This window comes from Anabrus simplex, chromosome 2 (genome assembly GCF_040414725.1).
Source record: "Anabrus simplex isolate iqAnaSimp1 chromosome 2, ASM4041472v1, whole genome shotgun sequence".
Lineage (NCBI taxonomy): Eukaryota > Metazoa > Arthropoda > Insecta > Orthoptera > Tettigoniidae > Anabrus > Anabrus simplex.
The window spans coordinates 115,191,481-115,207,385 of record NC_090266.1 but is presented as its reverse complement, the minus strand read 5'-3'; the positions used below and the strand labels follow the sequence as shown (position 1 = coordinate 115,207,385).

Here is a 15,905-nt window from a genome sequence, read left to right as displayed (position 1 = left end):
AAAGCAATATCATTATCTTAAACAACAGGATCATCTCTCAGTGAACTTTCAGCTTGGCAAAAGATCCCCCAGAACGCAAGTATGCTAGATACTTAAGAAGGTACTAATCTGTATTACGAAGAGAAATGGGAAGGTAATGAGGTGGCATGACACTGCAAAACAAACCTAATAATTTAAAAAAAATGGCTTATTGTTGTTCATTGATGGAGCTACATTTAGACATCTTTGCAAAATTACTTACAACTGGTTTGATGGGTTAAGAAAAGTTAATCAACTGAGGCTGAACTTGCAGGATTCACGTAAAATATAGTAGGTATTTTAGATTTAGGAGGTGAAATGGCCTCTATCGCTTTTGACCTATCCAAGACTTTTGATAGGATGGTTTGTGAGACAATACAGACAAATGTGGGCCACCACTGGATTAGACAAAATCGTTACTGACTCAGTGGCTAGATTTTAAAAAAATTAAAAAAAAAAAAACATTAGAATTAGAGTAGGTGAACCATTATCTGATCCTGCGATGATTAAGAGAGGTTTCTGCAAGGCCTTGGGTATTAATATTTTCTTTTTTATATAGTCCCATATAAATTACAGTATGCGAGTACAAAAAGGAGAATCACAGATAAGGTTTTCTGCAAATGATTTATACTAGAGCATACAGAGTAAAGAATAAGTTACAGAATTGTGAGCTTTGGCAAAAAGACAGTTGCAAGAGGGACAGCAGACAATGGTATGATGATAAACAGGGTGAAAAGTCTGGTAGTAAGTTTCACCAAGAGGAAAAGTACTCTCAATTTTAATTATTTTGCTGATGAAGTGAAAGTACCTTAATGGGATCACTGTACATACTGGGGTGTTAATATAACAAAAGATCTCCATTGGGGTAACCACATAAACAAGGTTGTAAATAACGGTTGAAGATCTCTCCATCATAGTTATGAGGATATTTAGGAGTCGTAGTAAGGACATAGATGTGTCAGGTTTATAAGTCACTAGTAAGACTCCAATTAGAGTATGGTTCCAGTGTATGGGATCCTTGTCAGGATTACATGATACGAGAACTGGAAAAGATCCAAAGGAAAGCAGCACTATTTGTTCTAGGTAATTACAAAAAATAAAATAAAACCAGTAGTGTCACGAAAATGTTGCAAAAATTGGGTAAGGAAGACTTGGGAGTAAGAAGATGAGCTGATAAAGCTGCACGTTCCAAGCTGTTGGTGGAGAGATGGCATGGAATGATGTTGATAAAATAAGAATGGAGTTCTGGAAAATACAGGTGGAATTCAGAAAGATACACTGGGGCAAGTATTTGTTTATAAAAAATAAGGACTGGAATAGTTTGCCAAGGGAGGTATTTGATAAATTTGTAACTTCCTGGTAATCATTCAAGAAAAGACTAGGTAAACAACTGGTATCAAAACTGCCACCTGGGTTACAGCTCTAAAAGCAGATCATTGGTGACATAGATAACAGTATACTGCTGCAATTTTCAGTGATGACAGGAATGGTGCACAATGGAAATATTAATCTCCAGTGATCTGAATTTAGGGCAGTCACCCATGTGGCAGATTCCTTGTCAGTTGCTAGTCTCCTTCTCCCAAACTTTTCCAGCCCAAACATGGGAACATTATGGTACTGCTACCCTCCTGTCGGAAATAACCCCAGAACAATTCAAGCTGCTTTTCTTTGGATTTTTTCCAGTTCTCAAATCAAGTAATAGTGATGAGGGACCCATATGCTGTAGTCATACTCTAGTTGTGGTCTTATCAGAGACCTATATGCCCTCTCCTCTACATCCTTGTTATGAAAATTTGGTTATGTTTATTTGCTCTTGGCCTCAAAAATGGTGGACACTGGCAGGATATCAATGTTTTACTCAGATTCGGTGGTGTGTGATGCCTGATGGGACAGTGAAGACAAAAGAGTGATGTATAATGGCGATAGCCATGTGTATGTATCATGTTTTGTGTCGTGTGCAATAAATAGTATGTTCTATCTTTGTGGTTAATACTAGTTCAGTGAATTAGTCCCTTAACAAAACAATATGGTGACCCCGGCGTGATAACGCGTAAAGTAAGAAAAGTTGCAATAGAATACGGTACGTAAGATTTCTTTTGTCAGAGAAAAATACCGGCACACGACCATGGAAAGGTTAGTGAAACAACGTAAACCAATTCGGGCGTCATTTACAAAGGTGTATAACAAACTAATGCGAAGTTTAACTAGTGAAGTAGCTGAGCTGGAATCGGCACAGAAGATGCTGATGAAATTGGAGAGGTTAAGTGCTGACCTTTCCCCACTAGATGAAAAAATATTAGAACTAACATTGGAACAAGAGGACGATGTTTATAACCATGAGTATGAGGCAACTGAAACATACAGAGACAATTTGGACAAAGTTAAAGATGACGAATTTATGTACTGAAAATGTAGGCATAGTTGAAGATCACAGATCGGATATTTCATCTACAGCTAAAAAGAATTTAAAACTACCTAAGTTGGAACTAGCCAAGTTTGGGGGGGGGGGGAATAAAGGATTGGCTCGGATTCTGGAGCATGTTTAAAAGAATCCACGATGACTGCGATACAGAATCTGAAGATAAATTTCAGTATCTGATTCAGTGCACCAAACCTGACAGTCGAGCCCGAGAACTGGTGAATAGCATCCCTGCCACTGTCGAAAACTATCCAAAGGTTATAGAGTGTATGAAGGAACGCTTTGGATGTGAAGATCTTTTGACTGAGTATTACGTTAGGGAGCTTATTGGGTTAGCCATCCAGAATGTGTCCCATAAGAAAGATAAATCAGGGATAGCTGCTTTGTATGATACACTAGAGAGCAAGTTAAGAGCATTAGAATCCATAGGTGTAACCAGGGATAAATGTGGGTCAATGTTGTTCCCCCTGGTAGAATCGTGCTTACCTGAAGATGTTTTAAGGGTATGGCTCAGAAATCAATCGTCAGGGAATGAAGATTTTATCAGTCCACATAAAGATAAACTGGAGACTCTTCTTAATTTCCTCAAACGTGAAGTGGAGGGAGAAGAAAGGATTACCTTTGCGCAGGCAGGTTTCGGTTTAGCCGATAGGAAAAAACAAGAGAAGGGAAGAGGGAAAATTTCTGAAGACACATCGCTACCAACTGCAAGTTCATTGTTCTCTGCAAAATTTGATGGCAAGAAGCGAAAGTGTGTGTTTTGCAGTAAACCACACGAGAGTAAGGAATGTCATCTTGCTCAACAAATGAGCTTGGAAGAAAAGCGTAACAAGCTAGCCAAAGAAAACGGTTGTTTTGCATGTCTGGCACAGAGCCAAGAATTGCAAGGCACACATTCGATGCCCCTTGTGCACTAACCCTCATGTTGTTATTATGTGCCATAAACTAAATGTGAAAGGGGCTGAAGAGAAACTTGAACCTAGAACTCGGGAAGGTGGGGAAAACCAGAGCAATATCTCCATGAAGATTCAGAGTGCCACAAAAGAGGTGTTTCTTCGAACATTGTGTATCAAGCTGACACATAAGGGGAAACAGATGAAGGTCCGAGCATTGATAGACAGTGGATCTCAGAGATCCTACATCTTGAAGATGGCTGAGAAAATGGGTTACATACCTTTGAAAACAGAGACGATGATTCATAAGTTGTTTGGAGGCGCTGAGACCTGTGAAGAAGACCACCATGTGTACAACGTAGAGGTGAACAGCTGCGATGGTTCATATAGTACAACGTTGCAGTTAATCGATCAGAAGGTAAAATTTAAAATTTAGTGCTTGACAATAATGTATTTTAGTGTACCATTTGCCACCGAGGTAGACACCTCATTTGCAAATAAAGAGATTTTGATTTGATTTGATTTTCGGTAATTTGTGGTAAAATTCCAAAGTTGAAGTTTGGGCCCTGGATGAAGGAGATGAGAGAGAAAAAGATTTGTTTGGAGGCGCTGAGACCTGTGAAGAAGACCACCATGTGTACAACGTAGAGGTGAACAGCTGCGATGGTTCATATAGTACAACGTTGCAGTTAATCGATCAGAAGGTAAAATTTAAAATTTAGTGCTTGACAATAATGTATTTTAGTGTACCATTTGCCACCGAGGTAGACACCTCATTTGCAAATAAAGAGATTTTGATTTGATTTTCGGTAATTTGTGGTAAAATTCCAAAGTTGAAGTTTGGGCCCTGGATGAAGGAGATGAGAGAGAAAAAGATTGGCTCTCAGATGTGGGGACTGATTCGGCTGAGGTGGAAGTTCTTCTAGGAGCTGATGTTGCTAGAAATATTTTGATGGATGAAATGCATAAGCTTGAATCAGGATTGATAGCCGTTAAGACTGTGCTTGGCTGGACAGTGACAGGCAGATTGAAGGAAGGGGAGAATGACACTCTAGCTCTATATACAACCTCACTGTTCATTCAATCTGCCTCGATAGCTGACTTATGGAACTTTGATACCATAGGCATATCTGATCCAGTGGAAAACAAATCGAGAGAATGGAAGAAGCCGCACGTAACTACTTTCAAAATACAGTAAGAATTAATGGCGATGGCCGATATGAAGTTGCGTTACCTTGGCTGGAGAGCAGTCAGTATCTACGGAACAACAAGGAGGTAGCGGAAAAGAGATTGATCTCTGTTTCAAACAGGCTGATCAAAGAAGACAAGTTTGAGGAATACGGAAAGGTGTTTCAGGAGTGGATAAATGAGGACATCATTGAAGAGGTTCCAGAGGAAGAAAACAAAGATCAATGTTACTACTTACCACATCGAGGAATATTTAAAGACAACTCTACCACTAAGGTGAGACCAGTTTTTGATGGTTCCTGCAAGTCAAAGGATACGTCTTCATTGAACAAGTGCCTCGAGAAAGGACCTAATTTGCTACTACAAATCCCCACACTTCTTTTGATGTTTCGGAAGAATAGGATAAGGGTGATTTTGGATATTAGAAAGGCTTTTCTTCAGGTATCTGTCCAAGAAACTGACCGTGATTGGTTACGCTTCTTATGGTGGAAGGATTTAGAGAGAAGAGAATTAAAGGCATTTCGTCACTGCCGAGTAGTATTTGGACTGAACTGCAGCGCATCTCTGCTGGAAGCAGTGTTAGATCTACACTTGAAACATAGTACAGACTACCGAGGGACAGCTGAAAGGTTGAGAAACTCCCTTTATGTTGATAATTGTATCACTTCTGTGGACAATGAGGAAGAATTATGTATGTTTATGGAAGAATCTACTGCATTGCTGAGCAGAGCATGGTTCGATCTTCGTAACTGGGAGCACACATGGCTAAATTCTTCTGAAAGAGATTCATCCGCTTCTGAGGTAACTTCAGTGTTAGGTCTTCGATGGAATAAAGCAAGAGATGTTATTTCTTGTGAAAAAATTGACATATCGAGGATTGGTGAGATGATCACTAGAAGAAATGTATTGGCTGATGCCCAGAGCATCTTTGACCCCATCGGTTTTACCTGCCCTGTCTCTATAGTACCCAAGTTGCTGCTACAGGAAAATTGGCAGAAGAAAATGAGCTGGGATGAAGAAATGGAGGACGAAATGAGGAAAAATTTTGAAAATTGGCTTCAAGAACTGAACGTATTGCCTGATAAAATTCCTAGACAAATAGCACCTTGTGAAACACAGGAATCTTGGAGCCTTCACACATTTTGTGATGCGAGCGGCGTAGCATATGCCGCAGTTGTATTCCTTCGATCACAAGATGGTCAAAATTCAAATGTAACACACTTACAAGCAAAATCTCGTGTAGCACCTCTGAAGAAAACTACTATTTCTCGGTTGGAACTCTTAGCTTGTTCAGTTGGAGCTCGTCTTGCTTCCTCCGTAAAGGCAAGTTTAGGAACTGGAGATCTTTCAACTTATTATTGGACGGATTCGACAACAGCGCTCTGCTGGATCAAGAGGAAAGAAGTCTGGGGAACTTTCGTGGCCAAGCGGGTGAAGGAAATTAAACAGTTGTCGAGCCCTGATAGTTTGAATCAGGTGCGTGGAGTGAATAATCCGGCTGACCTACCCTCTAGGGGCTGCTCCGCTACCAAACTCCTGATGTCGAAATGGTGGGAGGGCCCTCAGTGGCTGAGATGCCCCAGTTCTGAGTGGCCTGTTGACGATGCCATGCCTAATGAAGAAAAGGTCAATGAAGAGAAAAAGAAAGGACTTTCTACTGTTTCAGTTTCTGCGAAACCAAAAGAAAATATGGTATCTTCAGTATTTTTCAAAGTATACGAAAGTTGTCAGGATGACAGCTTGGATTCTGCAATTCATCCGCAACACGGCAGGAAAGTGAGGACGACACACTTCAAAGGAACTTGAAGTGGAAGAATTGCAAATGGCTGAAAGGAGGCTATGGAAAATTGTGACGCAAGAGATGCTTGGAGAAAAGGAGCAGTTGTCCCTCAAATCTCTCAATGTGTTTGAAGATGAAAGTGGGTTACTTCGAGTCAAGACGAGGTTAATAAGAAGAAAGGATGAAGAATTATTCCTTACTCCCATTCTGATACCTGCAAACCATAAGCTAGTTCACATAATGATCATGGAGAAACATTTGGAATTTTCTCATGCTGGAGTACAAGTTCTGCTCTCTACTTTGCGAGAGCGGTTTTGGATCATGAATTGTAGGAGAACCATAAGAAAGGTGATTTCTGGCTGTGTCAAGTGTAGAAGATACCAAGTAAAAGGAATTACCACAGAGGTCACACCTTTGCCTGAGGATCCAATTCGAGACGCTTCCGTTTTTGAGATTGTAGGGGTGGATTTGGCCCATTACATCTCCGAGGGGGTGAAAAGGCGTGGAAAGTGATATCCACGTGTGCGGTTTTCAGAGCTGTACACTTTGAGCTCATCACGACGTTGTCTACTCCAGGGTTCCTTCAAGCGTTATGAAGATTCATTGCTCGTAAGAGGGAGACCAAATGTTATTTACAGTGATAATGGAAGGAATTTTGTGGGAGCTGAAAATGCATTCCGTGATCTTGACTGGACGAAAGTGAGCGTAGAGGCTAGTTGTCTGAGAATCGCTTCGAAATTCAATCCTCCCACGGCTGCATGGTGGGGAGGCTTTTGGGAACGTATTGTTCAGATGCTAAAGAAGTTGTTGTGATGAGACTTAGGTCGTTCCTCTTTGGATTACGAGGAACTGTTGACAGTACTAATGGACAGTGAAGCAGTTAATTCCCGACCATTGATTTACTTATCTGAAGACAGCAATGATTTACTAGCACTGACTCCAGCAATGTTTCTTCAGGATATTCCTAGGGTGGGAGCGTCCGATATTGATCACATTGATCAGATAAGTTACAGAAAGAGATTCAGATGTATGCAGCATCTGAGGACAGAATTATGCAAAAGATTCAGGATAGAGTACTTAGGACAACTTAAACCGGGGAAAGGTCAGGCGAACCCTCATCGAGAGTTAAAGGTCGGGGAGGTAGTGATCCTTGGAAGTGACGGACACGTAGAATGGACTGGCCTTTAGGAAGAGTGGTTGCTGTATATCCCAGGAAAAACAATGTCGTCAGGGTGGTCAAGTTGAAGACTGCTGGTGGTGAGTTGGACCGGCCTGTGCAGAACATCTATCCACTGGAAGCCAACTCCCATTGCCGAGTGGCAGAATGAAGAAGAGGTCCAGGAGAAGAGCCCTGCTGTGCCTGTCTCTAGCAGAACTGTTCCACGAGTGGTTACTACAAGATGTGGGAGGAAGATACGAATTCCCTCTCGTCTCAATTTGTAATTTTTTCTTTGCTTTTGTTTTGTTTTGGTTGTGAATTTAGTGGTTTTAATCATGTGATTAAAAGGTGGGAGGATGTTACGAAAATTTGGTTATGTTTATTTGCTCTTGGCCTCAAAAATGGTGGACACTGGCAGGATATCAATGTTTTACTTAGATTCGGTGGTGTGTGATGCCTGATGGGACAGTGAAGACAAAAGAGTGATGTATAATGGCGATAGCCATGTGTATGTATCATGTTTTGTGTCGTGTGCAATAAATAGTATGTTCTATCTTTGTGGTTGATACTAGTTCAGTGAATTAGTCCCTTAACAAAACAATATGGTGACCCCGGCATGATAATTAACGCGTAAAGTAAGAAAAGTTGCGATAGAATAAAACATGACATTTTTTCTTTAATAGTGTGTATTTTTATTCCTTGTTTAATAATTTGTTTTTCACACGTATGTTGTAGTGCAATATTTATACTGAGATTGTGTGTTCGCCAGACTGGAAAGCCTTTGAGATACATTTGACCGAGTCAACACTGAAAAGTATGGCTTCTTTCTTAACAAATTAACAAACTATCATTTATCTTTTTTATTACTCTATATAGTAAAACATCAACTGCAAAATGCCTTATCCTTGATTCCAGTTCCTTACTAAAAAAAAAAAAAAAAATACTGCCTTGAGGAATTCCCCTCTTAATGATTACAGGATCAGGAAATACTCCACCTACTCTACTTCTCTGAGTTCTATTTTCTTGAAACAGAGCCACCCATTCAGTCACTCTTCTGTCTAGTCCAATTGCACTCATTTTTGTCAGTAGTCACCCACTATCTGCCCTATAGAAAGCCTTAGATAGGTCAATCGCAATACAGTCCATTTGGCCATCTAAATGTAAAATATCTGTTACATCTTTCTGGAATCCTGTAAGATGAGCTTCAGTGGAGTAACTTTTCCTCAGCCTGAACTGCCTTCTATCAAACCAGTCAGTAATTTCACAAACATTTCTAATATAATCAGAAAGCTGCTTTCCGAAACTTACGTACAACATATTATGCCGACTGTCCAGCTTTATACCCATCACCCTTTTCTTTTTACACAGGGGCTACTATAGCATCTCTACATTCACTTGGTATAGCTCCTTCATGCAAACAGTAATCAAATATAAGTACTTCAGATATGGTACTATCTCAACTCATTGCCTTTAGTATACCCCAGAAATCTCATCATTACCAGCTGCTTTTGTAGCTTTCAACTCTTGTATCTTATTGTAAATGTCTCTGTTATCATAGGTAAATTTCAATTCTTCGTTAGTAACAGTCGCCTCCTCTGCCTGGAAACGAACTTCTTCGTACAAACTAAGATCTTTCATTTAAATGGTCTCTGTACAAAGGAGGAAAATGCATTAGAAACCACAGCCCGTGATGGACAGATAGTTTTCCTCCAATAAAACAGGAGACTGTGCTACGTGAAATGTAGCTGACCGAGTGTGCATGCGTTCCACCCTTATCCAAAATGCTATCTGATTTTCTTTATTTGTATTATGCTTCTCATTAGCTTGCCAACCACAGGATTTAAAAAATTAAATTGTTGAACTCCTCTATTCTTAGACATTTACTAAGTATTAATTATTAAGATTAGTAATGAGCAGGTTGTTTCATACTAACAGCACCCTGGAACACAATAAAATGTTGGACTTGAGTAAAGTATGAAGCAGCCCAAAACCTATCCTACCCCTTCTGCCCAGAGAATTTGTCTACAGTGCTAAAATGTAGTCTTATGCAAGTGAAAGCATATCCATTAATATATTTTGTACTTGTTCCTCTACAAGTCTTACAGAATAAGATGCTGGTAGAATAATGCATTAAAATTCTTGATTCAAATTTATTGTTCTTTTTCTCATAAAGCACCTAGTCATTAGAATAACAGGTACATATTCTAATGGTGGATATGTACCTTTATTTAAGAGGTACAGTAAATCGAATAATGGATACATATTGGACTGGTGCGTATGTACATTTACTTAAAAGAGGTACAGTAACACCTGGGTAAAATGCTCTTCATTGGATCACAATTTAAGTGGAACTTTTTTTTTTTTTTTTTTTTCTACGGGCTTTACGTCGCACCGACACAGATAGGTCTGATGTCGACGATGGGATAGGAAAGGCCTAGGAGTTGGAAGGAAGCGGCCGTGGCCTTAAGGTACAGCCCCAGCATTTGCCTGGTGTGAAAATGGGAAAACACGGAAAACCATTTTCAGGGCTGCCGATAGTGGGATTTGAACCTACTATCTCCCGGATGCAAGCTCACAGCCGCGCGCCTCTACGTGCACGGCCAACTCGCCCGGTGAAGTGGAACTAAGACAACTAAACACATACAATATGATAAATACAAAATGTGTTTAATTTTTTAGCATTATTACTGAAATACTGCAGACAACACCGTAACTGATTTATGCACTGTATGCCAAGATATTATACAGCATTTATGTTTTACATCCTACTAATGACATAGTTAAACTCTCCTTAATTATTACAGAGAAAAGCAACATTAATTTTAGTCTGCCTCGTACGAGAGTCCAAACAGTAAATAACATTTTCTATATTTTCTATGCAATTCAGTGAATTTTCACTTACCAATATACCATCAGAAGCACTAAAAATTTTACCATTCCCACTGCTTCACAGGCAACTCGCCATGTTGGAACTGACTGCCTATGACTTCATCTAATTAAAGTCTTTCTGAAGTTGAGTTCAACACTCGTTTTAACCACATAGACACTTCAATACACGAAGGACAAAATGAAACAGATAGGCAAAATTTTCCACACTAAGATGTTAACGTGAGAAAGAAGTGATACAAAACAATGGTCATGGTATTATTCTGTACAAAGATACAGACCTTAAGAGCATAACGGGACCAATACTTCGCAAAACAATAAAAGACTGAATATTTTACAGATTAATGATCCTAGTGAGAACATGTACGTAAAATTTAACTTCTCATCAAAGCATTGCTGAAAATGAACATAAAATATTCCACGAATGAAGCATAATAGGCTAGATTTGAACAGAGTACATGGATTAATTTTTAAAAGCTTTATATATGAGATGTGCAGGGACCATGAGAAAATATGTGAATAGCAGTACAAACCTGACAGTAGAGAAGGGCTCATATTCTTACCTTGTTTACCATTTCTAGAAAATGATATTACAGCTCTTGTTTGCAATCACTAGTGTCATGCAAGAAGTCCAGAATTTGAATTCTGTTACACTGATAAATGAATCATTCAGCATAAACATTACATCAATAGTAGCAGCTGTAAGTGTGGCTAGTATCCAGTATTAGGGAGATAGTGGGTTTGAACCCCACTGTCGAGAGTCCTGAAGATGGTTTTCCATGGTTTCCCATTTTCACACCTGGCAAATACTGGGACTGTACCTTAATTAAGGCCACGGCCACTTCTTTCCCACTCCTAGCCCTTTCCTATCACATCATCGCCATAAGACCTATCTGTGTCGGTGCGACTTAAAGCCTTAAAAAAAAAGTAGTGGCTGTTACAGCAACATTACTGCACATGAAGCCTTTTCTGGCAGTCACAAGTCTTGGTCGATCAGAGATCCACATGCGAAAATATCAAGGCAGTACTATGTTTTTATTCTCAGAAAATCTCATCACAATCCACTGTACACATACATGCTCACCTTCCTACCCTCTTACTCAAATGCTGTCTCAAAGCTTTGATTGAGCTAATGAGAGTTGACACATTAAAGACAATGACAGGTTGCAAGTCATAAAAAAACAAGGTCTCAACTTGACATATTTCTACATTATATAATTTAAACTGAACATCAATTATTCAAAGGCACTATTTTAATAAAGTCATCCAATGCTCACCTCATCACACTCCTAGCAGAGTATGTGTTGGCTGTGAAAAGTCAAGAGACAAGAGAGTCAAAACAACTAATATGAGCATTTGTAAAATGAATACAAACTTAAGAACAACAGATCTTTCAAGTCTTACTATTCACAGAGAACAAAATTACATGCCATCATCAACAAACAGCTAAGTAAATTTGTCACTGATATGAAGTGCTGTTGACACCTATTCGGTCACTGGAGCAATATTGTGAACCACAGTATAAACTTCATCAATGTTGCCCTGGAAGGAGTATAAATGACTTAACTGAGCAGATATTTTAAACAGGTCACAAAGAGTCTTTTCATTAAGTGGGTTGCCTAATCCTATTAAAAGAGAAGAATGAGGAATGAATCATAATGGCTACTTAGATTCAGATTGTTTAAATTTTGCCTGAATTTGAATTCTGTTTGCTTGACTTACTACCTAGTTATGAACATATTATTGCCATAGGAGAGTTTAACATTAAACTAATTACAGTACTTAAAAAAGAAACTGAACGATTTATTGACTAGTTTTCTTCCTGTGATATGACCATCCTCAATCTAGAACCTACGAATCACACTTCACACTTACACAGAGAACTACGTTGACTTTTTTTTCCCCCCCCCCCAATTTGCAACACATGCTCATTGACCACACTGTGACCAAAAAAAAAAAGCAGACAAAGTTATAACTTACAGTCAGATTCCATTCCCAGCCATCTCCACTCGTAACCTTATCTACTTGTCCTAACCCCAAATGCCAAAATATAAACCTAAGTATATTATTTCCAGAAACACAAAGCCATTGATATGGATGAGTTAAGGCATGACGTTTACAATCTATGCTGGAATGACATACTCCTACTGGACGATATAGACACGAAAGTAAACAGGTTTAATTCCCTTGTAATCACTCTGTGTGATAAGACGCCCCTAAACGACAGATAAAAGTTACAAGTGATAAATATCATTGTTAATCCGTATTGAAGATACTATATGTAGGATGCTAAGGGGTTTATTGTGTCACCTATTCAATACATTATACATTTTTAAACATTTAGGAATTTATTATTATTTCCATTTGTGACATGTTTCGCCCTTCTTTGAGGGCATCATCAGTCATAGTACCACCTCAACGCATAAATCAGGTACCTGATTAGTAATTAAATTGTAAATATTAAGATACAAACTTAACCTATTACAATGGAAAAAACAAAAACAAAACCATGTTTATAGACACAGTAGTCGCCACCAATGCGTAAAATCATAGGGTATTTTAGCAGTGTCCAGCAGGGGTGGTCCGAAGAATAATTGACGCTGCTCTATTAGTAAATCGTAGGAAATTATATAGTTTATACATATATTTACATGGAAGCAGTTTGGGGAGAAAGGGTATAAAGTGTCTGGCGTCAATGTTCGTAACACTAATGCGAAACATGTCTCAAATGGAAATAATAATAAATTCCTAAATGTTTAAAAATTTATAATGTATTGAATAGGTGACACAATAAACCCTTTAGTATCCTAGAGATAAAACTTACTCGCACATCTTGTCCTCAGCTAAATAGTAAAATTAAAAACATGATGGCCCACTGCGATGCACTTTTTCAATGCTTTAAACGAACTCATGACCAAACAGCTCGTTAGATACCATAAATTTACTTACTTACAAAATATGATTGGAAATATGAATTCTAACCGTGCTTGGAACATGCTTCGTTCCTTAGGCATAGGAAAACCTCGGCAACAACCTCATGTGCCAGACATAGCACTTGATAAGTAAAATGAAGTTTTTAATGAAGACATGATACCACATAATGTACTAAATTCCCCAAACTCAATACCCAACTCTGTAATTAACCTTTTACCTGACCAACAACATTTTACATTTCATCCACATCCATTTCATCCCTATAACTTTCTTGCACAACTGTACTGGTGCTCTTTTACAAATTGTTATCCACATTTTTAACTAATGCCTTAAAAAGTGCACCTTTCCTTCACTATCGATAAAAGCCCAACGTTATCTCTATGCCTAAGAAATACAACCCCACCCAAACATCTGACTACACATTAATTTTTATTCTACCGAGCTTGATAGCTGCAGTCGCTTAAGTGCGGCCAGTATCCAGTAGATAGAGCAAACGCCTGAGAAGCCTTACATCTGATCTGTTTTGACATTTCTCACATGCTCTATTGGTGAAAAATATCTAATTCCCTCCATGGGAATTTAGAATTTTCCATTCGGAATTGCAGGGCAGGCAATACTTCCATTGTGGAGATTTATCTCCTGTATGCAGTTATCAGACTGTGCCTCTTATAAGGGCTTCTGGCAAGTTCACCTGCATACACCCCAGCATCAGTGGGTAGGGTCTGACACATCCCACTCTGATGAGTCTAGTGTCAGACCTAAGACAAAACGCCGGTTAATAGAGCAAACGCCTGAGAAGCCTTACATTTGATCTGTTTTGACAGTATCCATTATTCGGGAGATAGCGAGTTTGAATCCCACTGTCGGCAGCCCTGAAGATGGTTTTCTGTGGTTTCCCATTTTCACACCAGGCAAATGCTGGGGCTGTACCTTAATTAAGGCCGCGGACGTTTCCTTCCCACTCCTAGCCCTTTCCTATCCCATCGTTGCCATAAGACCTATCTGTGTCGGTGCGACGTAAAGCAGCTTGCAAAAAAATAAAAAATTATTATTCTACACGCCATTTCTAAAGTACTCGAGCGTCTGGGTCAAGGACAGGTGTTGTAAAGGTTAAATGACCCTTCTCTCCTACACCCATTGAAATTTGGCTTCAAGAAGGGACAGACAGGCCTGCTCAAAATGACTGAGGACATAAGACACGCAATGGACCAAAGACTAGTGACAATGATTATTCTCCTCCATTTCACACTGTAAACATCCAGGCTCTATTAAACAAGATGAAATCTTACTACTTCAATCAATGAACTAATAATTTCTTTTCATGGTACCTCAAAAATCGTACACAACGGGTTATAACCCTTAATGAAACATCACTGGCTAACCAGACAGGCAGGCACCCTGCAGGGCAGGGTTTTAGGCCCTTTGCTATTTATTCTGTACATGAACGAAATATCATTTAATTAAAACAATTGTCCTGTAAAACCTCTGATTTGCCTAAAGCCATAAAAGACAAACACTGACCTTCAGTGACTCCTTGAGAAATTCCCTCCTCCTCCTCCTCCTCCTCCTCAACCCCTACAAGACTTTTTTTTTTTTTTTTTTTTTGCTAGGGGCTTTACGTCGCACCGACACAGATAGGTCATATGGCGACAATGGGGTAGGAAAGGCCTAGGAGTTGGAAGGAAGCGGCCGTGGCCTTAATTAAGGTACAGCCCCAGCATTTGCCTGGTGTGAAAATGGGAAACCACGGAAAACCATCTTCAGGGCTGCCGATAGTGGGATTCGAACCTACTATCTCCCGGATGCAAGCTCACAGCCGCGCGCCTCTACGCGCACGGCCAACTCGCCCGGTCCTACAAGACTCTAGCGATCATTATTGACTCTCAAAAACTGTTGACTCCACTTAGAGACAAAACCATTCCTCCAGTAATACTGAATGGTAGAGTTATTCCATTCAGCCAAACTGTGAGAAATCTTGGAGCGACACTGAACGAAACTTTAAACTGGTCTGAATAAAATTTTCGATACTTCATTCTTTTTAAATAAACAGCAATATTTTGCCATGTAATGTGAAAGTCAAACTCATATGATTACTAGCGCTTCCCATCGTAACTACTGCGTCGTTATTCTTGTAGATGTAACAAAGGAGAAGACTTTGAAACTTCAGTGACAGACTTATTTACAATTTGAGTTATGATACATGTTACCCAAAACTATCTATCACACTATATCATGGTTGAAACCTGATGAACGACGCATCACATACTGATACAGATATACTGACTGCTCACTGAAGGCAGACCTCTATACATTTCATCCCAACTTAAGTATTTGTCCTCCTTTCACAGCAGTAATACCCGCTCTGGTTCCTCCCTTTCTATTCCTGTTCACCAATCCTCTTCTTTTGTTGTGATGGGTTCCAGACTTCAGAATTCCGTTTATCAGTGTCAGATATACCACCCCATCACTTAATTTACGGCTGCTTGCCGAGACTACCTGCCCAATGCAACTGACTAATTTGTATGACTGCATGAGTGAATGACTGAGCTAACAAAATCTAATGAATTATAGTGTAGATTCTTAAGCTCACCAGACAAAAAATGAGTCACCCCTGGAGAAATCATAAGC

General features: G+C 39.4%; 1 protein-coding gene across 3 annotated transcripts in view; it reads right to left on the bottom strand.

Annotated features, from left to right (window-relative positions):
• LOC136863459 (myb-related protein A) overlaps positions 1-15,905 on the bottom strand; it is a 289,002-nt gene that overhangs the window by 125,894 nt on the left and 147,203 nt on the right. The gene's annotated exons all lie outside the window — the stretch shown is intronic.